Source organism: Tamandua tetradactyla, chromosome 12 (genome assembly GCF_023851605.1).
Source record: "Tamandua tetradactyla isolate mTamTet1 chromosome 12, mTamTet1.pri, whole genome shotgun sequence".
In the NCBI taxonomy this organism is placed as follows: Eukaryota; Metazoa; Chordata; class Mammalia; order Pilosa; family Myrmecophagidae; genus Tamandua; species Tamandua tetradactyla.
Window position 1 is genome coordinate 63,665,949 of NC_135338.1, and position 20,107 is coordinate 63,686,055.

General features: G+C 39.7%; 1 protein-coding gene and 1 pseudogene across 14 annotated transcripts in view; one reads left to right on the forward strand and one right to left on the reverse strand.

Moving 5' to 3' along the window:
- Nucleotides 1-20,107, forward strand: part of WDR20 (WD repeat domain 20) — a 103,138-nt gene that overhangs the window by 33,535 nt on the left and 49,496 nt on the right. The window lies entirely within an intron of this gene.
- On the reverse strand, nucleotides 4,844-5,469 carry LOC143652684 (peroxiredoxin-like 2A pseudogene; annotated as a pseudogene).

Consider the following 20,107-nt stretch of genomic DNA (forward strand, 5'->3'; position numbering starts at 1 on the left):
TAAAATTGGTCATGCCATTTCTCCCACCTCCACTCCCTTTCCCCAAGGAAAAAGAATTTATTGCAGTAAATTAATCCAGTGGGTATTTCTATGAAAGTACAAGTCAGTTAGTTGGGGCAATTAAAACATCAGCCACGTTGCCCATGTGCCCCAACAAAGCTCCATCTCTTGTCATTACCAGGTTTAGATTTTTCTCCTTGGTACCAGCTTTCCCCAGTTCCTTCTACTAGTATTGTGTTGGTCTTTTAGGACATTTTGTCTGCAGTCATGGATATGGACATCTCCAGTGAAACTGTGGCTCTGTTTCTCATCTACCTCATGCCTGCAGTGGGACTGTTGTATGTCTAAAGCTCCTTAGGTGGCTACTGGGCCTGTCGTCCCCTTGAGCCTCACATCCTCATTCATATTTCTGTTTTTCTCTTGAACAGACTTGTAAGAGTTTGTTGATTAAAAGGTTTTTTTTTTTTTTTCCCGAAGAACCACCCATTGTTTTTTTGTTTTCTGTTTTGCTAATATCAGTTATCTTTTTTCGGTGTACTTTGTTCTTTTTCTGGCTTACTGAATTGAAAACATAAGTTTTCAGCCTTTCTTGCTTACTAATGATTTACTTATTTATACATACACATATAATAAAACTCCCTTCTGAGTATTGCTTTAGTTTCTTCCCACGTGATAAATATGTGGTAATTTCATTATCCTTAAGATCTAAACATTTTGTTATCTCCATGTTTATTTCCTCCTGGGTTTCTAAGCACACATTTTTGAGTTTCTAATCCTGGTACTTGACTTTATTTTGATAGATTATCTTATTTGCATTCTTTGTTCATAGAATATTTTTAATATCTATGTTGAGACTTTCTCTGTGACCTAGTTAAAATGTTCAAAGATTGTATCTTCTCTTTCTTAGGCCCTGGGTAATGTCTGTGTGTGTGTGTGTGTGTGTGTTTGATCAGGTTTGTTAATGCTGTTGCTCTTGTCCATATCTTTGCTAGTTTCATGTCTGTCGTATTTATGAGTTTCTGGTGGATATTGAGATTGGGATTCTGGATTTGTCAGTTTCTCTTTGTCCATTTTGTGCTTTATATTAAGTTCAGGATTGTGAATCTTTGTGGTTTGTTTTTTGTGTTAGTATACTATATTCCTCATGCAGATTTGAAAGGATTTATGTACCATAGAAGAGCCGTGCTTTAATCTTAATAAGTCTTGTGGGAGCAATGGTTTCTTCTACTCCCTATTCAGTACTGTAGGTTGGAGGCTTGATTACATTGTCTCCACAGAGATATGACTCAGTCACTTTGAGTATTAAACTTGATTGCATAGAGATATGTCTCCACCCATTCTATGTGAGTCTTGATTAGTTTGCTGGAACCCTATAAAAGAGATATTTTGAAGAGAGTACACTTTTGAGAATGAGGAGAGAGCCACAGAACCATGACAGAATGACAAGAGAACCAGAGTCCACCAGCCAGTGACCTTTCGAGATAAAAAGGAGGAGGCCGCCAGGGAGTTTCATGAAGTAGGAGAACTGGAGAGAAAGCTAATAGATGTCACCTTGTTGGCCATGTACCGTTCCAATGGAGAGAAACAGCCTGAACTTTATTGGCTTTTCTGAACCGAGGTATCTTTCTCTGGACGTCTTAGATTGGACATTTCTGTAGCCTTGCTTTTGGAAATTTCCATGGCCTTAGAACTGTAAACTAGCAACTTATTAGAGTCCCCTTTTTAAAATCCGTTCCAGTTCTAGTATATTGCATTCTGGCAGCTGGCAAACTAGAACACTCCTCATTATTTCTTTTTCCCTAAATTCTGTTTTTTGTCTTTTTTGTGTGTGTGGCAAATATTTTTATTGTTAGATTTATTAGAAAAACTTGTACATATAGGTAATTTTAAAAGACAGTTTGTTGGAGCCAGAGAGAATCATTTCTTCTAGAAAGACAAACCTTTGAGCTTAGGCTGGAAGACAATGGAAAAAGAGATTTCATTTCATCAGTTAACTGTATCAAATCACTTTGGAGCACATTCATTTCATCATGTGAGTCTTACTTTATATAACAAGTCATTAATAGAAAACACACAAGCATAAAACCTTACATTTTCTAATCTTCAAGTAAAAAATCATTTGTTCTTACTTTCTGAAGACATGAATGTAAAAACCATTGCAGATAACAGCATTGTTACTGTAATGAGAGGCAATGGTCAAGTTTAAGTCAACTTTTTTTTTTAATTTATTTTTTATTATCAAACCAAAACAACATACAACATGGTTTTTTTAAATATATATAGTCATCATGATCATTTCTTAGAACATTTGCATCAATTCAGAAAAAGAAATAAAAAGAAAACAAAAAAATTCATACATACCATACCTGTAGCCCTCCCTTTCATTGATCACTAGCATTTCAATCTATTACATTTATTTTAACATTAGTTCCCCCTATTATTTATTTTTTTGCTTCATATGTTTTACCCATCTGTTGATAAGGTAGATAAAAGGAGCATCAGACATAAGGTTTTCACAGTCACACATTTACATTGTGAAAGCTATGTCATTATACAATCATCTTCAAGAAACATGGCTACTGGAACACAGCTCTATATTTTCAGGCACTCGTCCAGCCTCTCCATTACACCTTAACTAAAAAAGGTGATATCTATTTAATGCATAAGAATAATCTCCAGGATAACCTCTTGACTCTGTTTGGAATCTCTCAGCCATTGACACTTTATTTTGTCTCAATTCTCTCTTCCCCCTTTCAGTTGAGAAGGTTTTCTCAGTCCCCTGGTGCTGAGTCCCAGCTCATTCTAGGATTTCTGTCCCACATTGCCAGGAAGGTCCACATCCCTGGGAGTCATGTCCCATGTAGACAGGAGGAGGGCAGTGAGTTTTCTTGTCGTGTTGGCTGAGAGAGAGACAGAGGCCACATCAAAAGCACAAAAGAGGTTTTCTTGGGGATGACTCCTAGGCCTAATTTTAAGTAGACCTCGCCTATCCTTTGTGGGGTCAAGTTTCATATGGACAAACCCCAAGATTGGGGGCTCAGTCCATTGCTTTGGTTGTCCCCACTGCCTGTGAGAATATCAAGAATTCTCCACTTGGGAAAGTTGAATTTTTCCCCTTTCTCACCATTCCCCCAAGGGGACTTTGCAGTTTTAAAATATTAATTACCATCTATTTTCAGCACTGTAGTATTGACATTCCTTTGTTCTTCCTCATGCAAAAACGTTTTTAAATTTGTACATTTAGTCACTGTCATTATACACTCTAGGCATTCCTAGATTATACCATCTCAGTCTTTATCATCTATCTTTCCTTCTGATATCATTTGTGCCCCCAGACCTCCTCCCTCTATCTTTCTCACATTCGGCTTCATTCAGTGTTCTAACATTATTGTATTACAGTTAGGTAGTATTGTGCTATCCATTTCTGAATTTTTTAAATCAGTCCTGTTGCACAATTTGTCTCCCTTCAGTTCCAGTTACCCTATACCTACCCTATTTCTATCTCCTGATGACATCTGTTCTTAACTGAAATTCTCCAAGTTCATTCATTAACGTTAGTTCATATCAGTGAGACCATATAGTATTTGTCCTTTTGTTTCTGGCTAATCTCATTCAGCGTAATGTCCTTAAGGTCCACCCATGTTGTCACATACTTCATAACTTTATTCGGTCTTACAGGTGCATAATATTCCATCATATGTATATACCACAACTTGTTTAGCCACTTGTCTGTTGATGGACATTTAGGCTGTTTCCATCTCTTGGCAATTTTAAATAATGCTGCTATAAACATTGGTGTGCAAATGTCCGTTTGTGTCCTTGCCCTCATGTCCTCTGAGTAGATACTTAGCAATGGTATTGCCTGGTCATATGATAATTCTGTATTTAGCTTCCTGAGGAACCACCGAACTGCCTTCCACAGCGGTTGTATCATATGACATTCCCACCATCAGTGGATATGTGTACCTCTTTCTCCACATCCTCTCCAGCACTTGTTGTTTTCTGTTTTTTGATAATGGCCATTCTGGTGGGTGTGAGATGATATCTCATTGTGATTTTGATTTGCATTTCCCTAATAGCCAGGGAAGTTGAGCATCTCTTCATGTGCCTTTTGGCCATTTTTGTTTCCTCTTCTGAGAAGTGTCTGTTCAAGTCTTTTGCCCATTTTGTAATTGGGTTGTCTGTCTTTTTGCTGTTGAGTTGGACAGTCTCTTTATATATTCTGAATACTAGACCTTTATCTGATATATCGCTTCCAAATATTGTCTCCCATTGTGTAGGCTGTCTTTTTACTTTCTTGACAAAGTTCTTTGATGCACAAAAGCGTTTAATTTTGAGGAATTCCCATTTCTTTCTTTCTTTCTTTCTTCAATGCTCGTACTTTGGGTGTAAGGTCTAGGAAACCGCCTCCTATTATAAGATTTATAAAACATTTCCTTACATTTTCTTCTAGCAGTTTTATGGTCTTAAATCTAATGTTTAGGTCTTTGATCCATTTTGAGTTAATTTTGTATAGGGTGTGAGATATGGATTCTCTTTCATTCTTTTGCATGTGAATATCCAGTTCTCTAGACACCACTGAAGAGAGTGTTCTGTTCCAGGTGAGTTGTTAAGCCACCTTTATCTGAAATATCCCTACTCATTTCTTTAGATTTTTGTCAGGTTTGTTTTGGTGGTATTTTGGCTTATTAGGCCTAAACAGAGTACAATTTAAAAATATTCTAATAGTCCATACTGAGAATAAGGTACAAATGGATTCTAACTCCTTAGAGACACGTGTGAAACATTAACTCTTCCCATGAACCCAGGTTGAGTACCCCATTTGTTCTTGACTTGGGCAGTCTCAATGAGGTAATTTTTTCCCTAAGTCTGAGGTCTGTGGTTTGATCTTTCTAGCTGCTTCCGCAGCAGAAACTAGGTTTACTTTGTTTCCAAATTCTTTCTCGGTACTCAAGAAGTATGCCCTGCTTTCCTGATCCCAACACAGAAACTTCCCCAAGGTTGAAGCCTTTACCTTCCAGGGTTCTGGAGAAGCTTCCATTCCAAGCCTGGAAAAAGCAGATAAATCCCATAAACATTATCTTCCATCTTTGGGGACCATAGAGCTTCTTTTTTTCATCCAGGAAGATTTCTCCTTTAAAATATGGCTGAAGTCCTGCACTTCAGTACTGATCTATTCTTCACTACTGCATACAGGGGTATACCCAGCTCATCCACCTTGGGCTTCATGGAGGACAGGTTTGCAGCCTCCTCTCAAGATAGGAAACAGCCTGACCTCCTCACTGCCATAATCACAGCTCTATTCTTTTCCCAAGTCCTTGGTTCCTTCTCCAGTGTTTTCAAGTCTACATTCTCCAGATACTCCAGTGTTGCTTTCTGGGGCTAGAACAGAAACACATCTGTGTTGGCCAGGAGCAGTGCCACAGCAGCAGCCCCTAGGGCCCCTGTACCAATGGACCACATCCCCATGGTGAAGAAACTCAAGTACTGTGCCATGGTGGACCTGGCCCACAAGGACCCCTAAATTCTGTTTTGAGGATTGGAAAATCCGTTTATTGTGGTTGGTATTTGCATGGAATATCTTTTTTCCCTTATCTTAAACTTTTCTGCGTAATTTCATTTTTGGTAAGTCTCTTTGGTCCTCTTAAAGTTTTTTGTTTAATTTAATCCATGACCCTTACGTCTCCTTTACCTCTCTCACCCCCCACTTATTTCACCAATTCCTGTGGACTTGACCTCTACAGTAGATCTTGAACACATCTGCGTCTGTTCCCACAGCTATCACCTGTGTCCTCTGATCTCTGTTCTACATAGCATTTACACAGAGTGATCTTTGAAAAGATCTATAACTCTGTCACTACCGAAATTTAAATCTTTCATTGATTCTCTTTTTGTTTTTTTTTAGCATGAAAAACAGAATTATTAGCTTTGGCCAACTTGGCCCTACATGAGCTAGGCCTTGCCTGCCTTAGCCTATTTTTTATCATCTTTTTGATTCCTTGACTTCCTTTTAATTCCTCTAACAAGCCTTACCCTTCTGTCACAGATTCTTCAATATTTTTTCCATTGCCCAGAATGTGCTTCTGCTCCCAACTCGCTGTACCCTTCACTGATTCCTACTCCTTCAGATCTGAGCTCATATGTCATTTCATCCACACCTCTTGCCATGACCCCATAACCAGGTTATGTCTCCCTGTTATTTTCTGTCACATCTTCTCTCTAGCACAGTTCACAACAATAAATAATTAAAATCTGAGGTTTATTAATCCATCCCATGTTCTAGCTAAGATGCAAACCAAAAGGGCTCACTTTGTCTTATTCACTGCCGAATCCCTTGAGTCTAGGTCAAAGCCTTTAATACAATATAAGCACTCCATAAATATTTCAGTAAATGAATGAATGTATAAGTGAGTTTGTTTTTTATTTTATTGACAGTAAAACTACTCCGGTAAGCATGGAAGCATATGTAATAGGTAATAGGTATTTTTTAACAACTTTTTTTATTGTATAAAATAATATATATACAAAATAAAGGAAGAAAAAGCAATAATTTAAGAGCACTCTTCAACAAGTAGTTATAGGACAGATCCCAGAGTCTATCATGGGCTACCATACCATCCTCTCAGATTTTTCCTCTAGCTGCTCCAGAATATAGGAGACTAGTAGGAATAAATATATATATTTTTATCATCACAATCGACTGTGTGTGTGTGTGTGTGTGAAAAATAACATATACACAAAGTAATATATTTCAAAGCACAGCACAACAATTAGTTGGCGAACAGATTTCAAAGTTTGGTGTTGGTTACAATTCCACAATTTTAGGTTTTTACTTATAGATGCACTAAGATATTGAAGACTAAAAGATATATCAATTTAATAATTCAACAATCATATTCGTTTGTTAAACCTTACCTTCTCTGTTTAACTCCACCATCACCTTTGATCTTTCATCCGTTTCTTTAAGGTATTTGGGCTATGGGCATTCCAACTTTTTCATACTGGAAGAGGCTGCTAATAATATGAGATAGGGAGATGGAAGTAGCTCTTGTTCTGGAAAGGCTGGACCCTCTAGGTTTCAGGACTTATCTGGTCCAGGGATATCTGGAGGTTGTAGGTTTCTGGAAAGTTACCCTTGTGATTTGTAGAATCTTATATATTATCCTAGGTGTTCTTTAGGATTGACTGGAATGGTTTTGGTTGGGGGTTGGCAAGTTATGATAGATAGCAATGTTTAACTGCAGCTTGTGTAAGAGTGACCTCTAGAGTAGCCTTTCAACTCTATTTGAACTCTCTCAGCCCCTGATACTTTATTAGTTACACTTCTTTCCCCACTTTTGAAAAGAATGGACCTGTTGATCCCACGGTGCCAGGGCCGGACTCATCCCTAGGAGTCATCTCCCACGTCACCAGGAAGATTTTCACCCCTGGATGTCATGTCTCATATAGGGGGGAGGGCAATGATTTCACTTGCAGAATTGGGCTTAGAGAGAGTGAGGACACATATGAGCAATAAAAGAGATAGTCCAGAAATAACTCTCAGGCATACCTGAGTCAGTGCATCATCAGCCATCTGCAGTCATTAGGCATCACGTATAATGCGAAATGGCCACAGTATATCACTACTCTCAATTTTGGGTGATTTCATTGTTCCAAAGAGAGAAATAACCAATAAACAGACCCTTACCAAACAGGAAGTCTAAACCTCCTCTCAACTCATCCCTCCCCCCATTGTTTACCCTTGCTGTTGCTGTGGTAGTGCTGATGTTTTCCAGTTAAACATAGCCCATAGCATGCAATAGCAGTTTCCCCCCATACACTGGACTTAAACACTCTTTGTACACAAATCATACCTGTGAAGTAGTTCTTGCAAGAACTTATTTATATTTGTAGTGTTACATAGGATACATAGGTCTATACAACCCCTTTCAATCTTGTTCACCTTCAATATGGTAATATTACGTATAGACCCAACAGAGAACCACGTTCACTTCTATTTATTCCCTTACATTGAAGTTCAACCTCGTTAGCAAACAGTTTACCCATCTCTAGCTTCTGTGTATCTCTGTGTCCCCTGTATTCTGTATTATAAGCCACCAATTTTGCCTTTACCATGGTCATAAAAGTAGAGTCATAAAATATCTACCCTTTTGTGTCTGGCTTAGTTCACTCAGCATTATGTCCTCAAGACTCATCCATCTTGTCATGTGCTTCAGGACAGCATTTCGTCTTACTACTGCATAATATTCCATCGTATGTATATACCACATTTTGTTAGTTCACTCGTCTGTTGATGGGCATTTGGACTGTTTCCATCTTTTGACGATTGTGAATAATGAACATGAATGTGCAAATGTCTGTTTCACTGCTCTCAGCTCTTCTAGGTATATACCAAGTAGTGGCTATTGCTGGGTCATAGGGCAATTCAATATTCATTTTCTTAAGGAACTGCCAAACTGTCTTCCAAAGCAGCTGTACCATTATACATTCCCACCACCCGTGCATAAGTGTCCCAGTTTCTCCACATCATCTCCAGCATTTATAGTTTCCTGTTTGTTTAATAGCAGCCATTTTTATAGGTGTGAGGTGATATCTCATTGTAGTCTTGATCTTCATTTCCCTTATAGCCAGTGAAAGTGAGCATCTCTTCATGTGCTTTTGAGCCATCTGTATTTGCTCTTCAGAAAAATGCTTATTCATATCTTTAGCCCATTTTATAGTCGTTTGTTCTTTCATTGTTGTGTTGTATGATTTTTTTATGTATACAGAATATCAAACCTTTATCTGGTTTGTGATTTCTGAATATTTTCTCCCGTTGAGTTGACTACCTATTCACCTTTTTTTTAATTTATTAATTTAAAAAATTAACAAACCAAATAAAACATTAACGTATATAATCAGTAATTCACAATATCATCACTTAGTTGCATATTCATCATTTCTTAGAACATTTGCATTAATTCAGAAAAAGAAATAAAAGACAATAGAAAAAGAAATAAAATGAAAGCAGAAAAGAAAAAAGAAAGATTATACCTACCCTACCCCTTACCCATTGCTTTTGTTTATCACTAGCATTTCAAACTAAATTTATTTTAGCATTTGTTCCCCCTGTTATTTATTTTTATTCCATATGTTCTACTCGTTTGTTGACAAGGTAGATAAAAGGAGCATCAGACACAAGGTTTTCACAGTCACACAGTCACATTGTGAAAGCTGTATCATTATACAGTCATCTTCAAGAAACATGGCTACTGGAACACAGCTCTACATTTTCAGGCAGTTCCCTCCAACCTCTCCATTACATCTTGAATAGCAAGATAATATCTACTTAATGCATAAGGATAACCTCCAGGATAACCTCTCGGCTCTGTTTGGAATCTCTCAGCCAATGACACTTTGTCTCATTTCACTCTTCCCCCTTTTGGTCAAGAAGGTTTTCTCAATCCCTTGATGCTAAGTCTCAGCTCATTCTAGGGTTTTTCTCAGTCCCTTGATGCTGAGTCTCAGCTCATTCTAGGATTTCTGTCCCACCTTGCCAGGAAGGTCCACACCCCTGGGAATCATGTCCCACCTAGACAGGGTGAGGATGGTGAGATTGCTTGTTGTGTTGGCTGGAGAGAGAGGCCACATCTGAGCAACAAAAGAAGTTCTCTTGGGGGTGACTCTTAGGCCTAAATTTTAAGTAGGCTTGACCTATCCTTTGTGGGGTTAAGTTTCATCTGAACAAACCCCAAGACTGGGGGCTCAGCCTATAGCTTTGGCTGTCCACACTGCTTGTGCAAATATCAAGAATTCTATTTGGGGAAGTTGAATTTTCCCCCATTCTCACCATTCCCCAAAGGGGACTTTGCAAATACTTTTTTATTCACTGTTCAACTCACTCTGGGATTTATCGGGGTATCACTCTGGACAAACCAACAAGGACTCTAATTCTTGTAATCAGGATGATGTTGCCAATCCATGCGGTGAGTTGGCAAAAGAGATAGTCAAAATATCACCATTTGATTCTTCTAATGCTTTGCTTGTATGAAGCCAGGGTCTAGGGGAAAACGTTTCTGAACTCTTTACAGAGTTTTGTAGAAATAGGAGGTATAGAGATGTTGGCTGGTTGTTAGATACGCCATATACATTAATGAGTGAAAGGTGTGGGTTTAAGGCTTCTAATGAGAAGCTTATGCACTATCTGACAGATGTAAGTGTTTCTATGAGTGTCCTTAAGGAAAATCTTATTTCCTGTAGCCTTAGACTTGAGATCTCCGAAAATCAGACTCAGAATCTTACTGTTAGAGTAGCAACTTTACAACGTAAACGGAAGTCTCCATCTTGCATGGTGTCTGCCGTTCAAGTGAGGATATTGATTGGAAAGGAATGGATGCTGAAAAATAGGATGGTGACATATGGATTGATAATGTTGGTGGAGAGGTCATGCTGAGTCTTCTCTGGATAACCCTGTAAAGTCTGCCTTGAGAACATAGCTGCCCCACCTCCAGCCTGCCCTGAGAAGTTGGCCACCCTGCTTCCACCTCAAAGGATTAGCCCTAGAGTGATTAATCTTGTTTCACCAAATGAAACTGCAAATGAATGCCCTGAAGCAAATGGGTTGGAGGATACTTCTAATTCCTTTCATGGCCCACCCCCATCACCCCTCATTTCTTCCAGAACTATAGCTAGACTAAAGTCCCAACAGGCTCCAAAAGGTGAGGTACCTGGTATCACATATGAGGAAATATTATACTCCAAAAGAACTGTGTGAGTTTTCCAATTTATATAGACAGAAATCAGGGGAATATGTGTGGCAGTGGATTTTAAGGGTGTGGGATAATGGTGGGAGGAATATAAAGCTGGATCAGATTGAATTTATTGATATATATGGCTCACTAAGCAGAGATTCTGCATTCAGTGTTATAGCTCGAGGGGTTAGAAAAGGCATTAAGAGATTGTTCGGATGGTTGACTGAAAGATGGATCAAAAGTTAGCTGACTTTTTCAAGTTACCTGATGTTGAAATGCCAGAACAGTCCTGGTATAATGTAGATGAGGGGATGCAAGGCTTAGAGAGATTGAATGTTAGAGTGGGTTTATCATGCAAAGCCTGCTCTTACATCCCAGGAATGTCCAGAGGATGCATCTTTTACCAGAACTATGAGAAATAAATTTGTGAAACTAGTGCCATCATCCCTAAAGAGCTCTGAGGTTGCACTTCTCTGTAGGTCAGATATTATTGTGGGCACTGCTGTCACTGAGCTGGAATCCTTAAGCACAATGGGGTAACCAGATCCTGAGTTGGCAGAAGCCAGGTGGCAGCACTTTATCGTCAAATACAAGGTGGATGTGGCTGTCATAATAGACAGCACACTCAAAGCAGGATCAGAATAATCTGACTTGCAGAGACTTGTGGCATTGGGTAGTAATGGCGTACCTAGAAGTACAATAGATGGGCAGTCTACTAAATTCTTGTTTGAGCTTTATACAAAACAGTTCTAGGTCAAGTGAACTGAAGTCTAACTTCAATGACTAAAACAGAGAGTCATGGCCCCTTAATCAATTTCCAGACTTGAGACAGTTTTCACATCCAGAGCCCCTTGAATGAGGGGGAGGCCAGGTCCATTTGGGGGAGGTCCCTGTTACAGTACCACAAATTTATACTTAATCTTCCTCCAAGCCTTCCCCAAGGAGACTGATGGCTTTTTACTAGGGTGACTGTGCATTGGGGAAAAGGAAATGATCAGATAATTCAGGCATTATTAGATACTCGTTCAGAAGTGACATTAGTTCCAGGGGACCCAAAATGTCACTCTGGTCCACTAGTCAGAGTGGGGGCTTATGGAGGTCAGGTGGTTGATGGTATTTTAGCTCAGGTCCATCTCACAGTGGGCCCAGTGGGCCCCCAGACCCATTCTGTAGTTATTTCCCCAATTCCAGAATGTATAATTGGAATAAACATACTGAGCAACTGGTAGAATCCCCACATTGGTTCTCTAATTCATGTAGGGAGGGATGTTATAGTGGGAGAGGCCAAGTGGAAACCACTGGAACTGCCCCTACCAAGCAAAATAGTAAATCAGAAGCAATACTGGATTCCTGTAGGAATTGCAGATTACTGCCACTCTTAAGGACTTGAAGGATGCAGGGGTACTGATTCCCACCACATCCCCAATCAACTCTCCTATTTGGCCTGCAGAGAAAACAGATGGGTCTTGAAGGATGACAGTGGATTATCGTAAGCTCAACCAGGTGTGTTAACTCCAATTGCAGCTACTGTTCCAGATGTTGTATCATTGCTTGAACAAATCAGTACATCCCCTGCTAACTGGTATGCATCAGTTATCTGGCAAATGCTTTATTCTCAATAGCCTTTAGTAAGTACCACCAGAAACAGTTTGCTTTCAGCTGGCAAGGTTAACAATATACTTTCACTGTCCTACCTCAGGGGTATATCAACTCTCCAGCCCTATGTCATAATCTTGTCTGCAGGGACCTTGATTGTTTCTCCCTCCCACAAGACGTCACAGTGGTCCATTATATTGATGATGTCATGGTGATTGGATCTAGTGAGCCAGAAGTAGCAACTATTCTAGACTTACTGGTAAGGCATTTGTGTGTCACAGGATGGGAGAGAAATCCAACAGAAATGCAGGGGTCTTCCACCTCAGTGAAATTTCTAGGTGTCCAGTGGTGTGGGGCATGTTGAGATATCCTTTCTAAGGTGAAGAATAAGTTGCTGCATCTGGCCCCTCCTATGGCCAAAAAAGAGACACAACACCTAGTTGGTCTCTTTGGATTCTGGCAACAACATATTCGTCATTTCAGTGTGCTCCTCTGACCCATTTATTCAGTGACCAGGAAAGCTGCTGATTTTGAGTGGGGTCCTGAACAAGAGGAGGCTCTGCAGCAGGTCCAGGCTGCTGTGCAAGCTGCCCTGCCACATGGACCATACAATCCAGCAGATCCAGTGGTGCTGGGAGTGTCAGTGGCAAATAGAGATGCTGTTTGGAGCCTTTGACAGGCCCCTATAGGATAATCACAACACAGACCCTTAGGATTTTGGAGCAATGTCTTACCATCTGCTGCAGATAACTACTTTCCTTTTAAGAAGCAATTTTTGGCCTGCTACTAGGCCTTAGTAAAGACTGAACACTTAACTTTGAGCCACCAAGTTACCATGAAACCTGAGTTGCCTATCATGAGCTGGGTGTTGTCTGACCCACCAAGCCATAAAGTTGGGGTGTGCAGCAGCACTCCAGCATAAAATATAAATGATATATACGAGATAGGGCCAGAGCAGATTCTGAAGGCAAAAATAAGTTACATGAGGAAGTGACCCAAATGCCCATGGTCTCCACTCCTGCCACATTACCTTCTCTTTCCCAGACCAGAGTTATGGCCTCTTGGGGAGTTTCTTAAAGTAAATTGACTGAGGAAGAGAGAAAGCTAGGGCTTAGTTTACAGATGGTTTGGCACAATTTGTAGGTATCACCGAAAGTGGACAGCTGCAGCAATCCAGCCTCTTTCTGAAGTGTCCTTGAAGGACAGTGGTGAGGGGAAATCCTCCCAGTGGGCAGGACTTTGAGCACTACACCTGGTTGTTCATTTTGCTTGGAAGGAGATCTGGCCAGAGGTGCGTTTGTATGCTCACTGTTGGGTTGGGTTGAGAACTGGCCAGAGGTGTGTTTGTATACTCACTCATAGTTTGGCTGGATGGTCAGGGACTTGGAAAGACCATAACTGGAAAATTAGTGACAAAGAGGCCTGAGGAAGAGGTAGGTGGATAGACCTTTCTTAGTGGATAAAAACATGAAAATATTTGTGTCTCATGTGAATGTGCACCAGAGAGTGACTTCAGCAGAGGATGGTTTTAATAATCAAGTAGATAAGATGACCCGTTCTGTGGATACCAGTCAGCCTCTTTCCCCAGCAACTCCTGCCATTGCCTGATGGGCTCATGAACAAAGTGGTCATGGTGGTAGGTATGGAGGTTATGCATAGGCTCAGCAACATAGACTTCCACTCAGCAAGGTTGACCTGGCAACAGCCACTGCTGAGTGCCCAGTCTGCCAGCAGCAGAGACCCACACTCAGCCCCTGATATGGCACCATTCCCTGAGGTGACCAGCTGGCTATATGGTGGCAGGTTGATTACATTAGACCACTCCCTTCACGGAAGGGGTAGCGAATTGTTCTAACTGAAATAGATACATACTCTGGATATGGGTTTGCTTTCCCTGCACTCAATGTTTTTGCCAAGTCTTCTATCTGTGAATTTACAGAATACCTTATCCATCATCATGGTATTCTACACAGCATTGCTTCTGATGAAGGAACACACTTGAAGCAAATGAAGTGCAGGAATGGGCACATGCTCATGGAATTCTCTGGTTTTACTATTTCCCCATCATCCAGAGGCAGCTATATTGATAGAACAATGGAATGGGCTTTTGAAAACTCAATTATGGTGCCAACTAGGTGGCAGTACCTTGAAGGACTGGGGTGATGTTCTCCAGGAAGCTGTGTATGCTCTGAATCAGCGTCCACTTTATGATGCTGTTTCTCCCATAGCCAGAATCCATGGGTCCAGGAATCATGGGGAGGAAATGGGAGTGGCATCACTCACTATTACCCCTAGTGAATGCATTAGGAAAATTTTTGCTTCCTGTCTCTGCGACCTTGAGCTCCGCTGGTCTCTACATTTTAGTCGCAAAAGGGGTAGTGTTTCCTCCAGGAAAAACAACAATGATTCCATTGAACTGGAATTTAAGCCTGCCACCTAATCACTTTGGGCTACTCATTCTCCTGGATCAACAAACCAAGAAGGGTTATTACGTTACTGGCAGGGGTGATTGATCCTGACTATCAGGGGGAAGTAGGACTACTACTACACAATGGAGGTAAAGAAGCGTTTTCCTGGAATATAGGAGATCCTCTAGGGCGTCTTTTAGTATTAACATGCCCTGTGATTAAAATCAATGGAAAACTGCAACAAGGCAATGCAGGCAGGACTCCCAATGGCTCTGAAAGTTCAGGAATGAAGGTTTGAGTCACCCCACCAGGTAAAGAACCAAAGCCAGCTGAAGTGCTTGTTTGAGGGTAAAGGGAACGTGGAATGGGTGGTGGAAGACGGTAGTGATAAATATGAACTATGACCACATGCTCAATTACAGAAACAAGGACTGTATTGCTGTTTTGTTCATGTTATAGTATTTAAGTTATAAGGTATCAAGTTTAAGAATGACTATTACCCAGAGACTTGCACCCTATTCTGGGGAGATTAAATGTGTTTCTGGTTGTATGCAGGACAGTTAAGTATTGTTAGGCAAAGAAAAAATGTGTCTTTTATTGTTTTCTATTTAGAAATTAAGTATGGTTTAAGGTGATATATATAGCTGCCAAGTTGACAAGGGGTGGATTGTCATGGTCAGTATTAAGGTGATGTATATAGCTGTCAAGTTGACAAGGGGTGGATTGACATGTCACTTGTCAACTTGGGCAAGTGGTGGTACCCGTTTGTCTGGTTGGGCAGGTGCTGGCCTGTCTGTGGCTATGAGGGCGTTACATGGAATTAAATTATGTTCATGTCAGCCTCATCCACAGTTGATTCCATTTGTAATCAGCTAAGGGGAGTGTCTTCTGCAGTGAATGACATTTAATCTAATCAATGGAAGGCTTTTAAGGAGGATTCAGAAGAGACAGTTTGTCTTTTCCTGCTTTGGCTGGCGAGCCTCTCTTGTGGAGTTCGTCCAGACCCTCCATCAGAGTTGTCATCTTCATGACTGCCCTATGGATTTGGACTCTTATATTCTTATGGTTTTCTAGTTTGCTAGCTGCCAGAATGCAATATACCAGAAACAGGATGGCTTTTAGAAAGGGTAATTTAATCAGATGCTAGTTTATAGTTCCAGAGCTGAGAAAATGTCCCAATAAAGCAAGTCTAGTGAAATGTCCAATCTAAGGCATCCAGTGAAAGATAACTTGATTCAAGAAGGCCAGTGAAATTCAGGGTTTCTCTCTCAAGTGAAAAAGCCCATGGTGAACATAGAGTTTCTCTCTCATCTGGAAAGGCACATGGTAAATATAGTTAGGTTTCCTCTCTCATCTGGAAGGGCACGTGGTGAACACAGCATCATCTGCTAGCTTCTTCTCTTGGCTTCCTGTTTCATGAAGCTCCCCAGCAGGCATTTTCCTTCTTTATTTCCAAAGATTGCTGGCTGGTGGACTCTGCTTCTCATGGCTATGTCGTTCTCCTCTGCTCTCTCTGAATCTCCTATTCTCCAAAATGTTTCCTCGTTTATAGGACTTCAGAAACTAATCAAGACTCACCCAAATGAGTGGAGACATGTCATCACCTAATCTAGCTTAACAACCACTCTTGATTGGGTTACATCTCCAGGGAAATGATCTAATTACAAATTCAAGCATATAGTATTGAATAGGGATTAGATGAAACAGCTGCCTTTACAAAATGGGATTAGGATTAAAACAAGAGTTTTCTAGGGTGCATATATCCTTTCAAACCAGTGCACATGGTTATGTGAGACATTTCTCTAAATTTTATATTTACAGATATTTCCTGTTATTATGTTTCTCTAGAGAACCCTAACTAGTACAGAAATGTTACTAATTTTTGCACATCAATTTTATAGCCCGCCACCTTGCTGAATTTACTAGCTCATGTGTCTTTGTTGTAGATTTCTCATGATTTTCCAAGTATAGTATCATGCCATCTGCAAATAAAGAAAGTTTTACTTCTTCCTTTTCTATTTGGATGCCTTTTATTTGTTTGTCCTGCCTGATTGCTGTAGCTAGAACTTTTTAAAAAATTTTTATTAATAAGACTAATCAACATACAATATGAACATTCTTTTTTATCACATAGTTGTATATTCATCATCATCATTTCTTAGAACATTTGCATCAATTCAGAAAAAGAAATAAAAAGAAAATAGAAAAAATTCATACATACCATAGCCGTTACCCTCTTCCCCTTCCCCCATCACCAATATTTCAGTCTACTAAATTTATTTTAACGTTTGTTCCCTGCATCATCTACTTATTTTTAATCCATATGTTTTACTCATCTGTCCATAAGGTAGGTAAAGAAGCATCAGACACAAAGGTTTCACAATCATACAGTCACGCTGCGAAAGCTGTATCATTATACAGTCATCTTCAAGAAACATGGCTACTAGAACACAACTGTACATTTTCAGGCATTCCTGAAACCATTCCCTCCAGCCTCTCTGTTATGCCTTAACTAAAAAGGTGATATCTATTTAATGTGTAAGAATAACCTCCAGGATAACCTCTTGACTCTGTTTGGAATCTCTCAGCAGTTGACACTTTATTTAGTCTCATTTCATTCTGCCCCCTTTTGGTTGAGAAGGTTTTCTCAATCCCTTGGTGCCGAGTCCCAGCTCATTCTAGGATTTCTGTCCCACATTGCCAGGAAGGCCCATACCCCTGGGATCATGTCCCATGTAGAGAGGGGGAGGGCAGTGAGTTTGCTTCTTGTGTTGGCTAAGAGAGCGAGGCCACATCTGAGCAACAAAAGAGGTTCTCTTTGGGATGATTCTTAGGCCTAATTTTAAGTAGACTTAGCCTGTCCTTTGTAGGGTTAAGTTTCATATGAACAAACCCCAGGGTTGAGGGCTCAGCCTCTAGCTAGAACTTTCTAATACAGTGTTGAATAATAGTGGTAACAGCGGACATCTTATCTTATTTGTGATCTTAGTGGGAAAGTTTTCAGTCTCTCTCCATTGAGTATGATGCTGGTCATGGGTTTTTCATACATGCCTTTTATCATATTGAGATAGTTCCCTTTGATCCCTGTGTTTTGGAGTGTTTTTATCAGAAAAGGATGTTGAGTTTTGTCGAATGGTTTTTAAGCATCAGTCGTGATGATCATGTGATTTTTCCCTTTCGATTTGTTAATGTGCTGTATTACATTAATTGATTTTCTTGTGTTGATTATCCTTGCATCCCTGGTATAAGCCTTACTTGGTCATGGTGTATAATTATTTTAATGAGTTGTTGGAGTCAATTTGCTTGTATTTTGTTGAGAATTTTTACATCTATGTTCATTAGGGAGATTGGCTTGTAGCATTCCTTTTTTATAGCATCTTTATGCGATTTTGATTAAAATGATATTAGCTTCATAAAACGAGTTAGGTAGTATTCCGTTTTCCTCAGTTTTTTTGGAAAAGTTTGAGGAGGATTGATGTTAGTTTTTTTTGGAATGTTTGATAACACTCTCCTGTGAAGCCGTCTGTCCCTGGGGTTTTCTTTGTTGAAAGATTTTTGATGACTGATTGAATCTCTTTACTTGGGATTTGTTTGTTAACATCTTGTATTTCTTCTGAGTCACTATAGCTTCTTTGTTTGTTTCTAGGAATTTGTCTCTTTCATCTAAGTTGTCTCGTTTTTTGGCCTAGAGTTGTTCATAGTATCATCTTATGATTTATTTTATTTTATCAGCTGTGTGGTAAGGCACCCCTTCCTCTTTCTGATTTTGTTTAGTTGCATCCTCTGTCTCTTTTTTTCTTTGTCAGCCTTTTTAGTGGCCCATCAATTTGGTTTTATTGGTTCTTTTTATTGTTCTTTTGTTCTCCTATTCATTTAACTCTGCTTTAATCTTTGTTATTTTTCTTCTGTTTACTTTGGTATTTGTTCTTTCTCAAGTTCTTCCAGGTAAGCAGGTTTTTGCTCTTTCGTGGTTTTTAATAATAGGCATTTAGGGCAATAAATTTCCTTCTCAGCATAGCCTTTGCCACATTCCATAAGCTCTGATATGTTGTATTCTCGTTTTCATTTGTCTCTAGATTGCTACTGGTTTCTCTAGCAATTTCTTCTTTGACCCACTGGTTGTTTTAGAGTGTCATTTAATCTCCGTGTATTTGTGAAGCTGCTCCTTCTTTGGTGGTTGTTGATATCCACCTTCATTCCACTGTGATCAGAGAAAGTGCTTTGAATAATTTCAGTGTTTTTAAATTTATAGAGACCTGTTTTTTGCCCTAGCATATGATGTATCCTAGAGAATGTTCCATGGGTATTAGAGAAGAATGGATATCGTGGTGTTTTGGCATGTAATAAGCTTTATATGTCTGTGAGGTCTAATTCATTTATCAGATGAAATTCTCTTTTTCCTTGCTGATCCTTTGGTTGTTCTATCTATAGAGGAGAGTGGTGTATTGAAGTCTCGCACTGTTATTGTTGAAACATCTATCACTCCCTTCAGTTTTGCCAATGTCTGTCTCATGTATTTTGGAGCTCCTTGATTAGAAGCATAAACATTTATGATTGTTTTTTTACTTGGTGAATTGTCCCTTTCATTCATATATAGTGCCCTTTTTCATCTCTTATTATGTATTCACATTTAAAGTTATTTTGTCTGATATTAGTATAGCTACTCCTGTTTTCTTTTGGGTACAATTTTCTTGGAACATCTTTCTATCCTTTCATTTTCAATCTATTTGTGTCCTTTTGTCTTAGATGAATTTGGGGTAAATAATTTGGAGTAATCTGTGACTTTTTTTTTAAGTGTACTTCTAGTCCTTCAGTAGTCTTTTGGGTCTGTCTTAAAACCTGTCCAGATTATGATCACTTCCTACCTCCACCACTTCCACTCTAGTTTATGGAAGCCTTACCTCTTCACTTGGATTACTACAGTGGTCTCCAACTGGGCTTCCCTGCATCTACCTTTTCCTCTTACAGCCTGTTCTGATAGTAGCCAGTATAGTTCAAATCATATTTTTCCACTGCTCAAAACTTCCTAATGCCTTTCACTGTCACTCAGAATAAAAACTGAATTTCTTATTGTACCCCACCCCTTGTGCCCAGTGTAATTTCTTCCCATGACCACTCCTCACTTCTTCCGTCTGTTCCTTGAGAAGAAGCCCACCGAGCTCACCTCAGCCTTAGAACCTGTTACTAGTACCCTTCTGACTGCAGTCCTTTCCTTGGATAGCCATGGGGCTGGCACCCTCACTTCTTCATTTCTCTTGCCCAGACTTGGTGCTACCAAGAAACCTGCTGTTCTCCCATCCAGAAGGGCACTGCTTTCACCCTTCCACCTCGGTCATCAGACTCTTTCCCAGTAGATATTTTCTGCAGTCCATA